General features: G+C 35.1%; 1 long non-coding RNA gene across 2 annotated transcripts; it reads right to left on the bottom strand.

Moving 5' to 3' along the window:
* Positions 1-3,470: 3,470 nt before the first annotated feature.
* On the bottom strand, positions 3,471-6,164 carry LOC104240241 (uncharacterized). 2 transcript variants are annotated; one of them, XR_011402699.1, is made up of 4 exons: positions 6,012-6,164; positions 4,319-5,015; positions 4,055-4,214; positions 3,471-3,810 (listed from the first exon to the last, which is right to left on the bottom strand). It is a non-coding gene; the product is annotated as an uncharacterized lncRNA (long non-coding RNA). The 2 variants fall into 2 exon arrangements; XR_714381.2 differs by having other exon boundaries at positions 4,055-5,015.
* Between the last annotated feature and the right edge of the window lie 310 nt (positions 6,165-6,474).

The following is a 6,474-nucleotide window of genomic DNA, read 5'->3' as shown; positions in this document are numbered from 1 at the left end:
ATGAAAGCCAAGTATAACAGTTATTCTAAGCTCGAATTCTAAACTCTGAACCAGAAGTTCTGGGTTCGTTCCCCAACAGAGTCGCCAAAGCTGTCACATCTCCTTTTTTCCCGCAGGGGATATAAGGGAGTTTTTCCAACTAAAGTGATAATGATCGAAATGGGATTATTTATTTAATTCAGAGTCGCCACTTGAGATAATTTATGGTGTCTCAAGTCACGGGTTTATTTTAAATCCCAAATCGAGGAAATCGACTTTATTTTTTGGTCCGCGAATACAGAAGACCGGGTAAGGAATTTTGTTAACTCGGGATAAGGTGTGAGGCACTCCCGAATTTCATGGTTTTAGCACGGTCGCTCAACTATTAATAATTGGACTAATTATCTGATTAATTATATGTTTTAAACCTATTGTGCATTTTTAACTTTCAACCGCTTTTAATTATTTATTCAATTATTTCTGGAACAAGTCAGGATGTCGTACACTTGTCGTTTTGGTACACATTGCAAATCGCGACACATGAAATGCACCCGCGATTACAATATATTTATTTTATTATTATTCAAAGTTGTGGCCGGGTCACATGAAATGCACACCGAATTGGAATTTAAGTATCGTGACCATGCCACGAGAACCGTACTCATAATCACGATAATTTATTAATCGCGCCTAAAGCAAGCTACGATGTTCTTGAATTATTTTCCTAAAGCTAATTTAAGATTATTGTAAGGCATGAGAGTTATGGAGTATGAAATTATTGTGGAAGACATGTATCATTTTAGCTATTATAGAATTAAGAAACATAATTCTAGACGTGACATCCATATCTCAAGCATTCAAATGGATTGCACATGAAATATGTAACTGGAAACAAGGAAATATCTACGGATATTGCTATATATGACGTTAAAACTTTAAACTAAACAAAATACGTCAAACACATTAAACAGATTTATGATTTTAGCATACTTGCAACCACACAATGACGAGAGTATTAATCTAAATTAAACATTTATTAATATGGACAAAATTCCAAAAATATAATGTAATCAAGAAGCAGAAGAATTAAAAAGGAGAAAAAGAACCTCTCGTTGATTGGCAACTCTGAACCGATGTACAAGATGTCCAAACGAAAATTCTCCAGAAGCGAAAATCGCGACAAGACGCAGACTTAGAAAATCTCGCCATAGACCCTCAACTAACTCCAACCAGGAACCTGGGAATTTGCACATTCAGAGCTGGGAGAGCATGAGAGCAAGCTCATCATCAGAGATCGTAAAATCAACGCATGCTCCCAATGAAGAAGCAAGTCTGGCAGTTAATTGATGCTTACAAGAAAGATGTTCCCCTCTGTTTACAATGTCATAGAAAAAGGAATAACAAGCACAATAATGTTCTGGAAAGCATAGATATTCCTCCTTCCTCTTTGAATCTCCAACAACCTGAAAGATGGAACGACCACTGGGTTTGCCCAAGATCCTTTTAACGCCTCTTTGATCAACTATCCTCGTTGCTCGCTCGAAATTTTTCCCAAATAAGAAATGCAATATTGAAAGTTGGTCATCGTTCACTGAATGAGTTGATTGGATACCTTCTCACTGTATTTGCAAGTCTCTTTTGAAAATAATGGAAAGAAAATTGATCAATTCTCCCTTTTTAGGAAATCGGTTGTTCTTAGCTTTTTGGAATTAGAATGAGAGATCTCTTTTGTGTGTGTTAGCTGCTAGGTTAGGGTGTAGGAATTAGGAGTTTTTAAAGGTTTTAGTTTGGGTGTAAAGGTTATTGGGCCCAATGTTTTGGGCTATCCGAAATTGGGTCTTTCCAATCCAAAATCTTAATCCTTTTTCCTACAAATAATGTAAAATCTATACTATAAAATACATAACTAACTCTAATTAATTAAAATAAATAATATTTTATTATGAAACTATTTTTTTGGTATTTTTCAAGATTATATAAAAATAAAAATGGATAAAATAGCTGAAAACAGTATTACTACATTAAGTACTAATTAACCTTAAATTAAATAGACTTGAAACTATGTTTTGCTTTTTTCGATTTTTTAAATACTAAATAAAATAACAATAAGAATAGTGTATTAGCATCCTGGAAAATATTCAAATAACTCAAATAAATATATAAAATATGCGAAACTGCTAATATAGCTTGAAGACGTGGCGGGTCAAAAATTACATGTCTACAGGTGTATATAGTACAAAACGGCAAAGATGAGTCATATACTTTGTTCTACTCTAAGCAAGCATTGTAATCTGAGTGAGATTTACTATGTAACTAGCATAGAGAAGAAAGAGAGAAAAATATTGGTGAGGCATTGTATCAAAGTTACAACGAGTGTAAATAGAACCAAAAGGCAGTTGGTGTTCATAATAACATCAACATACTTGTACGAAGTTTTCAAGGAGCTTTGAAGAGAGAACTCTCTTGCAACCCAAAGGGACTGCAGTAGGATTCACATTGAATCCGAAACTGTATAAAAATACTTTGTGTCATTTAGTTTCGGCACTTTACATTATGTCTTTAATTTTTACCTCTCTTCTACTTTCAGTCGACTAATTAGCAAACTAGTCAACTACTTAGCTATAAAAAGAAAATCGACAATTCACTCCCTCCCCCCCCCCCCCATACTTTCAGGTATTGTATTAAGCACCATTTGTTCGTAGGTCATAAGGCTGAGGGTTAACCATGTACTTAACATTGTCAGATAGGCCTATATTATGTCATCGTTTAACATCTGAATGTTTATCACTTTCCTGTCCAATCAGGATTATGGCTAATTCTCTCGAGAATCTAACATGTCACTAATCAATTTGAATAGCGAGTGTTGGTGATATGCTCCAAACATCAATTGGCAAACTTGAACTGAAGGATCCATACTGTCGGATACTGCAATCAGTGGTTAAACTTCCCTCTTTTTCTCCCCATGTCTAAGTTTGCAGGTGTGTAAAGCTGTATATTTCTCGTGAATTTGAAGCTACCATTTAGTACTCGAGGGTAGGGATATTCTTATTCTTTAGAGCACAGCTTTACAGTATGGTGAATTCCGATATTACTACAAACACCACCGTATGGTGTGAGTCGAACCAGATCACAAACTAGTTGGGCTTGGATTATGCTTGACTGATTATTTCATAATGGAAACTCAATATAACAGCTTTTAGCAATTCGTAAATACCCCACCATTCTTACTTTTACTCAGATACAGAGGAAACATAGAGTATTCGACGCTGGCATGCAGGCCAATTTCCTTTGACATTTTTCTTTTGCCCTGTTATTGATCATCTGGCCAAGAGCTCAAATTACCTTTCCATCTTTGGACACGACATCGAAAAATACAATCTCGAGATGAAGATGGTTCAGTCTTGACGCAAGAACCCTCTCCTAATTCTGGTGCAGATCCATACTGACACTCTTATAGTGATATCAGATTTTAGGGATGTGCAGACTTTTGTTGCAAGAGCAATTCAAGAATATACACCGGGGACACGAAAATAGTAAGTATTCCACCATTACAGAAGTCAAAGATATCTATGCTAAAGTAACACTGCAAGTGATCAAGAACGTCACCACCTTTTATACAAGGACAAACCATGGGAGAATTTTAAACTATCAACGACAGTATAACTCTTACAACAACTAAAAACTGCTATAATAGTGACTACTGCCAATTGGCCATAGAAAAGCAAAAAAGGGGATTTATTAAAAGTAATATGTGAAGTCAGCAGTCCACTGTAAGACAGAATATTCCTTGTATCATTATTGCTCTTTCGGTCTTGGTTGAGCTAAATTTCTCTGCAGAATGAAGAGTATAAAAGTTAGTGACCTGTTTAAAATCGAAAAAGAAAAAAAGCAACTAGAAGCGATAATCACCCTTGCTTTGCATCCCTTTAGTGCTTTAATTGACGATGTGGTTAGTTAATTGACAATTTGACACTGCCATGACTTTTGAGGGACAAATATCCCAAGAACTGCGAGTTTTTAGTAGTACAGGACAACGTCTAATGATTGCTTCAGTGAAGAGGTTGTGATGATTTACCTGAGCAGATATAGACTTTATGATTGAAATCAACAAACTGTTTCCTGCTACTTGGCTCACTTGCCTTACAAATTCTTGCGCAGTGGTCTTCCCCTTTTGACGATCATTGTAATATTCTTTTATCAACTTGATAGCATGAGAAGGCAAGATCTTTGATAATCTAGTGATCAAAGCATCAAAGGGAATCGTTAAATTTACATTCTTTGAAAGAGTTGGACGATCAAAAACTGAAACTGACTATGACTTCAGGGAAGACGTGTGTACTTAGGCGACTACTCCAAACTATATACGTTCTTGGAGATGTGAAACTGTCAACCTCGAAATCAATATCCTCAGAACTTGGTTGAAATTGTCCTGAACCAGAAATTACTAGTTCCGATCTTCCCAATACCAATTTGAAAAGCAATAAATGTCTTAGTCCATCTTTGTCTTGAATAGCAGTTTGAAGACAATCAAAAGGGTAATCACGAGCAGAAAATTGAACTCCATGGCGATAACTTGATGGAACAAAAACCATTAGAAATTATGTCAATAATTTGTTCCTTTGAAGTTTCCAACCAACCAAGCTTCTTACTAGCATGCCCATTGTACTTTTTCTCCATGGCTTTTGCAACTAGAAGGAAAGATTGAAACCTTGTTTGCGAAACAAGGCTGGAACGAACATTCATATGAATTGCCTCAACTTGAAGTGATGATCCCAGTGCACCTAAACCAGATACAAACTTGTCTTTTACAACTTTATACACCGTGTGGTCTTGATTGAGTCGCACCAAGTCATTATTACCAAATAACTGAGCATTTTCTTGAGTTTTACTGCCTGAAACCCCACACATTCGATCTGGAGTTGTTGGAGTTCGTACTTCAAATTTGTTACGAGGGTTGGTGCTGGAGCTTGCACTTTCAGCTGGATCTTCAAGTCTGCGCCTTTTCACATTTAGCTTGTTGGGCGCCATGGTTAGTTCTGGTGAAAAGAGGGTAACAAAAATTAGAGAAGAAAGGATAAATTTCAACTACTAATATATAAGAGCTAAATCTGCCCTACAGGTTTATGGGACAAAGAGGAAAAGAAACCACTGGGAAAAGAAGACAACTAAACAATATGTATTGCACAAAATATAGGATTATAAGACACTTATAGAGTATGAAAGTAAGTGAAAATCCCACAAGAAATAGGGAAGTAAGAATCCTTCTTTTGGGAAGTAAGACTCTTGAATTCTAACCAACATGGAATTTGAATACCTTTCCTTTTTAAGGACAATAAGGTTAAAATAAATAACCTTCTAAATTTCTAAAATATGCTATGAAACAGAACTTGTGTCGGTATATTTATTGTAGTAGTTTGATTCGGCACTTAACATAAAAGTAAAATTGAAACTAGACGTGCAATTCTCCTGACATGTTTTGAGATCCTATAGGAATTAGGAAAAAGATTTCCCAAATTACTTCTGATGTAGTACTAAATTCCCAATTCAATTTATGAGGGTAAAATTTTTTTTCTTGAAATAATTTTCCTTTGGTCCGTATCAATGGTTGGAAGTATAATTTAGAATATCTCTAAATTCATTGAATTCGAATAAAAAAAATTAGTATAAAATGTTCAATGGTTTACCATAAAATAATATGTACTATTTCCTTCTTCTTCTATAGCCTAAACAATTACATTAATCCAAGAAACTAGGAATTTGTTATCGTGATTTTCTTGTTGAACCCAAATCATTACAGCCGGCAAATTGAAAAATTGACCAAAAAAACAAGATAGTTATACACACAGAGAAGCACAAGTAAAAGAAAACTTCAAAAACGCAAGTAATATCAATCGCCAAGTCAAGATCTCAGTAGATTGCAAACCCAGATAATTAAATGATCAGATTTGGTTAAATACTCAATAATATCGACAAAATTCTCAGTTTTCACAAACAGAAAGAAGAAGGAGGAGGAGAAAGAGAGCAGAAGAAACCTGGCAATTAGGATGAACTGAACTCAGAGATTCTATTCCACCGTCGGCGAAATTTAACGGCAAAAGAATGGACGGCGAGATTTAACGGCAAAAAATGGTCGACGGGAACGAGAGTCTACAGATTTACGGACTTTCTGAAGATGGGGGGCCAAATCTTTCTCCAAAATTTCCGTTATATAATTGTATTTCTTGAACCAACAGAAACGGTCATATAACCAAATGGCGGGCTTTATGAAAATTAGTTGCAATTGACTTTATTTGGAATATTTTCATTTGTTTTCCCTTTTTATTGTGGATATTAAAAAATTAAATTACTAAATATTCTTTTAAATAACCCAAATATTCTACTTAAAAAATATACATATGTAATGATGCCTACAAATTACTCCCATCTAGCCAATGCAAAGAAAGGAAAAACGTTTTGAGGAAAGGACGATCGAGGAAGAGTTGTGATTTCGTCTTT

Source organism: Nicotiana sylvestris, chromosome 1 (assembly GCF_000393655.2).
Source record: "Nicotiana sylvestris chromosome 1, ASM39365v2, whole genome shotgun sequence".
Classification (NCBI taxonomy): domain Eukaryota; kingdom Viridiplantae; phylum Streptophyta; class Magnoliopsida; order Solanales; family Solanaceae; genus Nicotiana; species Nicotiana sylvestris.
Note: the sequence above shows the minus strand (reverse complement) of the source record. Positions and strands in the feature narration are given on the sequence as shown.